A 12,559-nucleotide genomic window follows, 5' to 3' on the forward strand; every position below is an offset into this window, starting at 1 on the left:
GCAAAGTGGGCCATTAACAAATCAATGAGATCTTTGATTATGTTTCCAAGGCAACCCAAGCATTTTTACCAAGTGCAGAAAACCCCCACCATACATATCATCTTAACTTTGCACCAAAGGATAGAAGAAACTTGCCTCCAGTCTTTCTGGAGAACATGGAGGGTAGTGTAAACAATCCAGCACCACAGCTTAACAGCCTTTTGCAACCTAATCAGGCAAGTGAGGTGGGGGGTTGGGCAGACTGTCAGCTTACAGCCAATTCCCCACACCTGTGTCCCCACAAAAATCTAAATTCCAAAAACCCTGTTGGTTTTTTGGTTCCCAACAGGCACATATTTCTCTGGAATACCATAGGGCACGCCTGGAAATCTTCTAAGGTGCACACTTTGAGAACCACTGCTCTAGTAGTACAATCTTGACAGCAGAACCCATGATTCTAACAATGAAGCAGGTTTCCCTTATTGAGACCTTTACACTTTGGTCACCTATCAGCTGCCCCTGAATGCCAGAGACTCACTTGGAATTTGGAACCTGCTGACTCCTCCCATAATACAAATTATCTCTCCTTTAAAAAACTCCCCTTCTCCCCAGCTATAAAAGATTCTAAAGCATTTGTGATTAGCAAAGAGGATGACAGACCTCACCACAACACAAGTAGCCTTCCCACCTCCCAGTGAGACTGTTGAACACCTTTTTTTTAAGATGTACGCTCTGATACTGATTAGGGATTTGGGGCAGGTTGTCGTATATTTTTCCAGAAAGAAAATAATATATTTTCATAGTAAGGTGATATTCTACCAACATATATACACATCACTAATTTTTAAAAGTTTTTTTTATTTTTGATCAAAGTCACAATTTACATTGATGTCCACCTAGCATATGAATAAATAAAGCAACAACTTCTAAAAATATGTGGGAAAATTCCTAAAAATAACACACATGCAGTATGTATTCCACCCAAACATATGGCAAATATAATTATATGTACTGAAAACATGTGATATCCCATTTTTCAGTCATTAAGCACTTAACATTTTCAACTCTAAAGTACTGTAAAAGAAAACTTCATATAGTGCAAAAAATTAAAAATAATACAGGCCACATTTGTTGATCATAATATAATAAAAATAGAAATTAATAACTAAATTGTTAATAAAAAAGACTTGTCAATTTATAAGCATTCACCCAAATAACTGTCAGGTATGATAATGTTTTAATTATAGTTTCAGAAGACATTTTTTGGTATGCATTTCTGAGGTTAAAGCCTACATTTTTAACATAAACTTCTCAATGCCAACATTACTTACTATTTACAAAAGTATATCACCATTGCTAGACATATATATTCCCATGGTTTAATTATTTCTGCTAATATTAATTTGGTTTCCATAGAAATCTCAAACAGCTGACCCTTTAGTAGAGCCTGCAGGGGACCTATTAGTACAGACTTTAGGACATATCCAGGATGAGCCTAAAATATAAAATCAGGCCCTATGGTAAGTTCTATTACAAATTTATGACCTCTGGCCCTGGCCGGTTGGCTCAGTGGTAGAGCGTCGGCCTGGCGTGCGGGGGACCCGGGTTCGATTCCCGGCCTGGGCACATAGGAGAAGTGCCCATTTGCTTCTCCACCCCCCCCCCTTCCTCTCTGTCTCTCTCTTCCCCTCCCGCAGCCAAGGCTCCATTGGAGCAAAGAGGGCCCGGGCGCTGGAGATGGCTCCTTGGCCTCTGCCCCAGGCGCTAGAGTGGCTTTGGTCGCGGCAGAGCGACGCCCCGGAGGGGCAGAGCATCGCCCCCTGGTGGGCAGAGCGTCGCCCCTGGTGGGCGTGCCGGGTGGATCCCGGTCAGGCGCATGCGGGAGTCTGTCTGACTGTCTCTCCCCGTTTCCAGCTTCAGAAATATACAATGAATGAATGAATGAATGAATGAATGAATGAAAAAAAATTTATGACCTCTTTTAAGTGTATGTTTAAAAGACAATGAATCCCCAAGCTGGGTGACTTTATACTAACCCAAACAAATTCTCCCAAATGACATCTAAGATCAAGAAAATTGAAGACTTGCCTCTCACTTACTCTAAAATAATTTCCTTAAAGCATGTTCTTCTAAGAGCAAAGAAACTCATTTAGACTGTTAATGAAATCTGTCCCCCAAAGATGAAGCAAAGAATATGAAGTTACAATTCTAAATATACCTTCCATGGACCTCCCAACACATAAAATATTGTAACAGCTATAAAAGGACATCTAAGTAGAATCAACTAAGAATACAAAAATATTTCTTATTCTGAACACTCTCCAGAATTAAAAATAAGACACTTAAAGGAACCGTGATACACTAAAAAAGCAGTGGGGAGAAAACTACATGGTTTAAAACTCAAGTAAAATTATTCCATGGGCACTTAAAAACTCAGGCATTTTCAATAGTCTGAGGATTATTTTTTATAAAGGGAAACATATGTTATCCATACACATCTTTTCATTAAACCCCAAAGTCCCATCTATTTGCTGGTTATAAAAATTCAACATATGGAAAGAAAGTATAAAACCATAAAACTTGAAGTACAATGTACATGCACATAGGCATATGCACATAATTTCCTGGGTGTTTAACTTTAAGCAGCATGTAAAATGCCTTTGCAGGTCTTGTTCTGTTTTAGTTTTTTCAATGTTAAGTGCTATCGAGTCTCAAAGCAACAGTTTCATGCCTGGGTTTAGAAATAAGATTTATTTTCTCTGGCCACACACAGTTTGAGCAAATTTAATTTGGTCCAAAGAGTCTGAAAGCATGAGGCACCAGTGTACTTATTTACCTCTCACACTGTAACGCCCCCCCCCAATTTTCTCATCTAGCATTCCTCCTATACCAAGAAATGAGACCCCTTAACAGATCTTGTGGTTGAGGGAAAAGACCCAAAGGACTTGAAATCAAATAGCTTTACCATATAGCAATGGCTCTGTGATTTAAGCCTCCTAATGATACTAAATGATACCTGATTGTATTAAATGAGAATAAAGATTCCTTCCCCATTTACCCTACAGGCTTGTTGTAAGAGAAGATACGAGAAAATGAATAGTCAACACACAAGCAGCACATGATATCTGCTAGACACTGGGGAAGCGGCGCTGACTAAGACGTGCCCCCCCTTGTAGATTTGTAAAGAGCCTCCTAACTGCAAAGCAGATAGACCTGATGGCATCGACCATATGTCCCCACACAAGGGTGACACCCCTTTGCATGGAATCTGATTCACAGTTTGGATCACTCGCTTTTCTTGGTCTCAAAGGCTTTTGTCCAGAACTCCCCGAGCTCATTATCTTATCCCGCCAACTTTAACACCTGCAGCCTTCCCAACACCCCCACCAGGTCTCCACTTGGACCGCACCTTCTCAACAAAGCTATCCTTTACACTAAGTTATTTTGTTCATTTTTAATTAAACAGTTTTATATAAAATTAGTAATTTTATATAAATATAAAATTGTTTCTAGAAATTTAATAATTTAAGTAATTACTTTATTGACTACTTTTGTAACTGTAGATTTAGGGGATTTTGTCTGTGCTTTGCAATGGAATCTATTTGTTTTAATTTGTGCATGTTTATGATGTCCTAACTTTTATTTGTTTCTAACTTTTTATTGTGGAGATTTTCAAATACACACAAAAATAGAGAAAAGAGGTTAATGACTCCCACATATTTGACACTCTGCTTCAACACTTAACACACAGCCTCCTGGTTTCAACTGTCACTCCTTCCTCATGCCCATAGCCCAGTTCTGGATTATTTTAAAGTAAACGTTTATTTACCATACTAGCTCTGTATATTTTACCATAATACATATGTATATTGCTCTAAATGGTAAAAGTTATTTTTTTAATAAAATTACAATTAGATCATCACACCTACATATGACACTGTATTTAAAATTACCCCAGCACATCCTTTTTGCCTACTTATTCCTCTGTATTGCCTTTTCGCTGCCTGACTTACAATCTATTTTATTTGTGTATTATCTTTCTCACCCACTAGAACATAAGCTCCCCGAAAGCAAGTGTTTTCATCTGTTTGGTTCCCTGCTGTATGTTCAGTATCCAGAACTATGCCAAACACACTGAAGGCACTCAATGCCTTGTTTCTGAAACAACAAATCCATTATAGTCAACAGAGACTGGATTCACATAATGAACTTAGGGCAAGGCCCTACCTACCTTGATAGCCCTATCATAAATGTCAGCTAACATTTTGATGGGAGCAAACGATGGAAGACTATTCAGATTTGCTTTTTCCAAGAAAACTTGAACTCCTATATTCCTAAGAAATTGCTCAAAGGTATATTCAGGTGACAAGATAGAAATGTCCAAACAAACAAATGGGAAAACAAATAAAAGAATTATTACCACCTTGACAAAAAGTCATTTTATTTCACACAGAAGTTCTTAGTCCTTGGAAACGCTGAGGTGAACATTATTTTCACAACTTGAATTTGCACTTCTATTTATTAATAGTCTAGGAATAGGCACATGCTAACAGCAAAAGCTCCTGATTCTACTTTGAATTAATAGAATAATAACAGCTAACATTTGTAGAGCACTTGTTATGTGCTAGGCATCTTCTAAGTGCTTTAATCATACTAGCTCATTTTACCTTTATAACGAGTACACAATGTAAGACAATTGTAATCTTCAGTTTGCAGGTGAAGGTGAGTGGGGCATGGAGTAGGAACTCTACAAGCAAAGCAGTCAAGAGTACCTTCAACGTCCTCCAACTGCTAAGTGAGGGCCCATGACCTGAACCCAGGTGGTCTGGCTCCAAAGTCTGCACTCTCAGCCCCTGTACTGTCCTCAAAATATCACAGAGCTAGGAGCTGCCGGTATGCATTCTCTCTGAGGAAACCAGTAAGGCGGACTCGAACAGCAAAACAATTTAGGACTCAATCTAAGCTGGTTAATACCCCAACTGCACTGCTAATATGACCTTCAGCAAATTAATTAACCACTCTGAGACTCAGTATCTTCATTTCTAAAATAGGGTGGTGTTACATGACAGCATCTATGTAAAGCATTTAAGCACCATTGCTGACATTTTGTAGCAGTCAGCACAGTGTAATGAGTAAGAACAGCCTGTGGAATCAGACTGCCCACTCTGGGATCCCAGCAATGCCACTTACTCTGTGATCTTGGGAAAACTGTTTAACCTTTCTGCACCTCTACTTCCCCATCTATATAGTGGAGAAAATATTAGTACCTAGCTCACAAAATTATGACAGTCGAGAGCATTACATGTTTAGAACAGCACCTAACACATAAATTCTAAATAAACATTAATAATTTTTTTATTTTACCTGCCCATGTCATTTCTTCCTTTTCCCAACATATCTCCAAGCCAGCTTCCTATACTCCACATACCTAGATAATATACACAGGATATTAAAATGAGCATTTCTGCTGATATCCCAAGAAGTAACGATTGTAAAAACTCCAGAGAAAGGTGCCAGGCAATCATAGCCAAAAGTTACAAATGCAGAGTCCCAGAACTGGCTTCCCAAGAAGAGGAGAGCCAGCTTCAAACATCTGTCAGGCTAGAGAGTGATGCCTTCCAGTCACAAAAGGCTATTCTCCTGTAATGAAGTCAAAATCACACCTAGGGAGTAGTGACGGTGGAGAATAACAGAAGAACTTGAACTTGCTTCCCCTCTCGAGACCACTGGTTCCCTCCCACCTGCTCCAGACCAAGCTACAGTGGTGAAAGGAGCATGTAGGAGACCCTGGCTACAGGGGGCGCGAGAAGACTATTATCTTTGAATGAAAATTGAAATGTTCATTAATATACTAAGCGGGACGCTTGTAAATACAGAATTGAGACCACGTGTCTGCATCGTAAAGGAGGATAGTCAGATTACTCAGAGCAAGCAGAAAAGTCATGGGCCTGCTAGGGTTCTCATTCTGAGGAAAGGGTATTGTACCCCACTGAATAAATTATACCAAGTCAGTAGGAGAAAAAAATAAAACTGTGCTTTGTTGACATCATACATATTTTGCTTGTCCAATAGACAAGCTATATTTAGGTAGCATTTGACTCCTGTGTCTTGATTTCCCTGCTTCCAATTTAGGAATGCCCCGGCAACCCTCACCCCACTTCCACACTCTCAACCTCCGGTCTCCATCTAGCCCCAGTAGATCTTAGATTCAGTTTCTGCCACACCCAGCACAAAGCTCTAGCCAACCAAACCTCCCCATTGGTCCAGCAGTGGTCAGAGGCTCATGCCTCATCGTCCTTGCACATACCCACCCTCTGTGTGCAATGTCCTTTCCCCTCTCCTGCACTGGGTGAACACCTGCAAGACATCATCAACAACGGCCTCGCCCTAGCAGACACTTTCCCAAGTTTCCTCAGATTCATGTACCCCTGCCTTTCAGTGGCATACTTGCCACGCTGCGCTGGGCAGTGTGGTCACCATGCTGAGCTGAAGGCTCCATAGAGCAGGGACTTACACTTCGAGGTGGGCTCAATAGTTAGACTGACAAGTCTCAAGTTATATTTACTGAATTCAAAACAGGTGTTATGTTTTATTCATCATGTTTAAGTGGTTCTTTTCATTATCATTTTACATTTAAAATTTTGTATTTTATATAAATCAAATATTTTCAACTACAGCATCCTAACAGTTGATTTCTGGATAAAACACAAACTTTCTTAAAGAAATGGTATTTTAAAAGAAACAGGTAGCAGTGAAAAGTTCCAACTGAGAAGACTAGGTTGCCCATTTCTTTTCTCAAGGCTGGGACAGTGCCACCAACCAGGAGTTCATGCTCCAAAACTTTGACACGATGGTCCTTCCCATCCAGAAGGCAGCATGTCCCTCCCCTTCCTCTCAGAACTTCGTCCAAAAGAGAAAAAAAAAAAGAACAAAACAGATTGCCTTTAGATACAAGAAATTTCCTCTGGCTTGTGCTGGGGCTCCCTGACCAGACTTCCCTTTCATCTGCCTTCAGAGATTTTCTTGTCTGGCTTTCGAATCCCCTGGAGATACTTCATGAGGCTCTACAAACAAAGGCAGGGGCAGCACATTCCAACCTGATTGAAGGAAGAGAACAGATGATGTGCACGTTTTGTTCAAGGCCACATGTACCTTTCTCTGCTTAAAGGGCAACGAGCAAAAGTTAGGCCCCTCCTGAAAGTGGAGAGTTTACATGAGTCCTGCTCACAGGCAAGTGATAAACACCTGCTTTGACAGGAACATAAGATACTGCTACCTACGTGATGTTTACACTCATCTTGTCGTTGTGGGGAAAGAATAATAATCACTGAGGACAGTCATACTAGAGAAACAAATATGATTTTAAGGAAATATGTAGTACAACTAAGTCATGTCTATATCCCAGGCATGGAATGATTACATTTTACATTTTCAGTCTGGTTCTATCAATTCCAGATGAAATTTCTCTCCAGTGTTCATAGTAAAATATTTAAATTCACTGCTTTCCCATGATAACCATCTTATGTAAAAGTGGTATCTCATGAGCACGTACTGCAAGACAGACAGAAACTTGGGGTTGGGTAGCAGACAGAAGGCCAGAAGGTGGAGGAAGAGGATTGGGAATGACAAAAACTGTCAGTTGTTTGCCACATGATAAGTACTCAATAAATATTTTCTGAATCTATGTTCTGCCTCCAGATTCAATGATATAGTAATGAGTGATCTTAATTATCACAGAATACCAAGAACTGAACTTTTTGATTATTGTCAGATACATTAAAATACTGCACAAATGACTAGGACATCACTTAGTGGCCCACATACCACTCCCAAGGCTTCGGACACTGATAGTCACTTTCAAGTCCCTGCTTATAAAGTTAAAATTACAAGATGTTACAATACAATTGAATAACATTGCTCCTTCTTCTAGTTATCAAAGGAAAGCAGCACTACAGCTTCCTGGTTTAAACCAGTATTCAGAAATATTTATTTCTTCCCTGCACTTCCCAAGATTCAACAGGGTTGCAAGTAGAAGGAAGAAACTAGATTTCTGTACTGACACAGTACCTAGTTTTCCCCAACCAATAGAGCAGTGAGACTATTTCCACAAAGTAGACTTTTGCTGCAAAGGTGTTATCTAAATGTTTATGATAGATAGATAGATAAATAGATAGATAGATAGATAGATAGATAGATAGACAGACACACACCACTATATAAGGTGTGCTTATGACCCTTACTCAGAACCCTCAGTAGTTCTCTCACTAGAGAAATTCACCTAAAACTAAAGCTTCCAGTGAAGCTCCAGCAGCAAGAAGAACAAAATTAATCTATGATTTGAGTTTCCTTTCTCTAAAAGCACAACATCTATTATCTGAGTTATTAATTCAGCACAGTGGGGGGTGGGCATCAGCTTTGTTTCACCTCTAGAGTAAATCCTTGGAAAAGTGATTTCTATGACAAATTCCATGGACCAGCTAACTTTTTGAAGGACTTTTTCTGAACCTGCCAATGTAACTGCCATTTCTCTTGCTCCCTGCCACATTCTCCCTTACTCCTAATAATCTCTTATTACCCTTACATAACTACAGCCATTTCAGAGTGTTTTATAAACTCCCTGTAGCCTCAAATAACATATAAACTCCCCCATATCTCCAGGGAAGAGCTCCAATATCCCTTCACTTTAAGAAAAGCCCTCCAGAGCACTGCCCTCCATTATGACTAATATAGGCAAGGACAAGTAATGTATTAAAAATTGGTTTCAATGTTATATCAATGTGATACCATTGATCTATATAAAAAGATCATACAGAAATCAATCTGTACCATTTGGAGGTGTATTTATTTTATAAGGTGGTTTGTTTTCACTTTTTATTTTTCCAAAGTTAGAAGTGAGAAGGCAGGCAGACTGACTCCCTCAAGCACCCAAACAGGATCCACCTGGCATGCTCACCAGGAGGAAATGTTCTGCCCATTCGGGGTGTTGCTCTGTTGTGGCTGAAGTCATTCTAGTGCCTGAGGCAGAGGCCATGGAGCCATTCTCAGCACCCTGGTCAACATTGCTCCAATGGAACCTTGGCTATGGGAAGGAAAGAGAGAGAAAAGAGAAAAGTGAGGGTGAAGGGTGGAGAAGCAGATGGGAATTTCTCTGTACCCTGGCTGGGAATCAAACCCGGATTTCCACACACCAGGCTGATGCTCTACCACTGAGCTGACTGGCCAGGGCTATTTTATAAGGTTTTTTAGGAGATCTTAATCCATTAAATTTAACCCAACTCCAACCGGGAACCCAAGTGAGAAAAACACAAAGGCAAAGAATTTGGACAAAGCTTTTCATCAAGAAGTTCTGTTGGAGGGAAAATGGCGACAGAGTAGGCGAATGTTACAACTCCCTCCTCCCAGAACCAAAGTGGATTACAACTTAATTTAGGAACAATAATCTTGAAGAATCAACTTTGGACTAAACTAAGAGGAATATATAAGCAAGCAACACTGAAAGAACCACACAGAGCTGGTAGAAAAGGCAGAGACGTGGAAAGGGCTGCCCCACTCCCAGGAGTGAGCAGTGGCCTGGAGGGTCTCTCAAAGCAGGGTGGGTTGTCTGAGAGTTTTGGACCCTCAACCCTAGGACCAGAGCCCCAGCATGGAGCCCCAGAGACTAGAGGAGGCGTATGGACAGTAGTTAGCTGGAAGAAGAGCCGGGTTACTGTTTGCAAGAGGGAGACAGAACTCTCAGACCCAGAATCCATCTTAAAGAGACCGCACAGAAAATCTCATTCACAGCCACTTACTCGAGGCTCCGGGAGTGAGGAGCTCCAGGAGGACTGGAATTGCAAGAGGAGAGTGTAGCCTTGGGGGCACAGGGAGATACTGTGGGGGACAGCTACCCTGACTCCTGTACTGGGTCACTCACAAAACCTAAAGTGTTCATTCTTCCTGGGGGAACAAAGCAAGCAAAGGGAAGCAATTACCCCACCCAACAGAGGCTCTCCTGCTCTAGTCAGTGCATAGAGACACTTAAAAGTGGGGGGCGCATCTGGAACACAGGATTTGAGTGCAGAGGTCTAGACTACATTGAACCTGCAACCTGCTGACCCTCCAAAGGGCTGGAAGGTCCAGCTGCAGGGGCAATTGCAGTGCCTGGCCTATGTGATGGTTGAGGGTGGAGCTCAGTGAGGAAGCCCACATGGCGGTGGCGGGGGTCAAAGCACAGAGAGGTCTCCCACATGCCAAAAAGGGCAGAACCCTGTGGGGCAAGGCATCTCCAGTGCAGGGGATACATACCATGTGCCCGTGATGGGTGGAGCGCAATGAGGCAAGGAGTCTCCCACACCTGTGAAGCAGCCTGAGCTGCAGCCCATGAGCCCACATTCCCAGCAGTGCCAGTGACCGAGTGCCAGAGGAGGCAGCAGTGTCAATGGCAGGCTGGCAGACAGACCACACCTCAGGAACAGAGATGCCACAAATACTGGCCAGGAGTAGATAAAAGCCAGCCTAGGAGTGCAGCTGACAGTTTCAATAGCATTAAGGCCCAGCAGAGGCAGCCACAAAATCTGGATTGCCTGTAGCTCCAAGAAGGTTGCTAAGGGCCAGTCAAAAGCAGTGATCCCCCTTGGTCTGCACCAGGTTCCAGACAGGGAAGTCAAGGGCTGGTACATCCAGCAGCCAGATACAGAAAGCATCAGCTCAGGAACTAACAACCACAGTTAGAGTGGTATCTAGCCTACACAGAGACAAAATAGGAAGACAGAGAAGTGCAATTCAAATGAATCAACAAGAAAAATCCCCAGAAAATGAACTAAAAGAAATAGAAATAGCCTGACCTGTGGTGGCGCAGTGGATAAAGCATTGACCTGGAATGCTGAGGTTGCCGGTTCAAAACCCTGGGCTTGCCCGGTCAAGGTACATATGGGAGTTGAAGCTTCCTGCTCCTCCCCCTTCTCTCTCTCTCTCTCTATCTCTCAATCTCTCTCTCCTCTAAAATGAATAAATAAATAAAAATTTTAAAAAAAAAGAAAGAAATAGAAATAAACAAGATACTGGATGCAGAGTTTAGAATAATGGTTGTTAGAATGCTCAAGGATCTTAGAGCAACAATAGATGGACAAAATGAACACATAAACAATGAGATAGCTGACATCAAAAAGGACATTGAAATCATAAAAAAGAATCAGACAGACATGAAAAACACAATATCAGAAATGAAGACTACACTAGAAGGAATTAAAAGCAGGCTGGATGAAGCAGAGGATTGAATCAGCGATTTAGAGGACAAGATAAGTGAAAGCACAAAAGCAGAAAAGCAAAAGAAAAAAGAGGATCAAAAAGTCTGAGTAAACTCTAAGAGAGCTCTGAGATAACATGAAGAGAAATAACATCCACATAATAGGGGTTCCTGAAGGAGAAGAGAAAGAACAAGGGATAGACAACCTGAATGAAAAAATCATAGCTGCCTGACCTGGTGCTGGTGCAGTGGATAGAGCGTCGGACTGGGATGCGGAAGGACCCAGGTTCGAGACCCCGAGGTCGCCAACTTGAGTGCGGGCTCATCTGGTTTGAGCGAGGCTCACCAGTTTGGACCCAAGGTCGCTGGCTCCAGCAAGAGGTTGCTCGGTCTGCTGAAGGCCAGCGGTCAAGGCACATGTGAGAAAGAAATCAATGACAACTAAGGTGTTGCAATGCACAATGAAAAGCTAATGATTGATGCTTCTCATCTCTCTCCATTCCTGTCTGTCTGTCCCTGTCTATCCCTCTCTCTGACTCACTCTCTGTCTCTGTAAAAAAAAAAGGGGGGGGTTTGCCAATCACGGCACACCCTCTAAAAAAAAGAAAAAATCATAGCTGAATTTTTTTTTAAATTGATGCAGGAAAAGGTCACACAAGTTCAAGAAGCACAGAGAATCCCATTAAAATGGAACACAAAGAGACTGACACTAAGGTACATCAATTAAAATACGAAAACTAAGAGATAAAGAAAGAATACTAAAAGATGCAAGAGAAAAGCAGTCAAGCCCCCATAAGGATGATATCCAACTTCTCAATAGAAACACTTCAGGCCAGAAGGGAGTGACAAAAAATATTCAAAGTAAAGCAGAACAAAAACCTACAACCAAGATGTCTTTATCCAACAAGGCTGTAGTTTAAAATAAAGGAAGAAATAAAAAGGTTCACAGACAAAAAATAACTTAAGGAATTCATTACAATCAAACCAATACTGCAAGAAATGTTAATGGGCCTATTGTAAACAGAACAGGGGGGGTGGAATCTAGTAAAAGAGAAAAGTAGATTTAAAGAATGAAATTACAATAAACAACTACATATCAATAATAACCTTAAATGTAAAGAATTAAATGCTCCAATCAAAAGACATAGGGTAGCTGGGTGGATAAGAAAACAGGACCAGTACATATGCTGTCTACAAGATACCCACCTCAAAAATAAATACACATAGACTGAAAGTAAAGAAATTAAAAAATAATATGTTATGCAAATGGAAATGAAAAAGATCAGAGTGAAAATAAATGACATAAATGCCAAAAAAAAAAAAAAAAATACAGAAGATAAACTAAACCAAAAGCTG

The sequence above is a fragment of the Saccopteryx leptura genome, chromosome 1 (genome assembly GCF_036850995.1).
Source record: "Saccopteryx leptura isolate mSacLep1 chromosome 1, mSacLep1_pri_phased_curated, whole genome shotgun sequence".
NCBI lineage: Eukaryota > Metazoa > Chordata > Mammalia > Chiroptera > Emballonuridae > Saccopteryx > Saccopteryx leptura.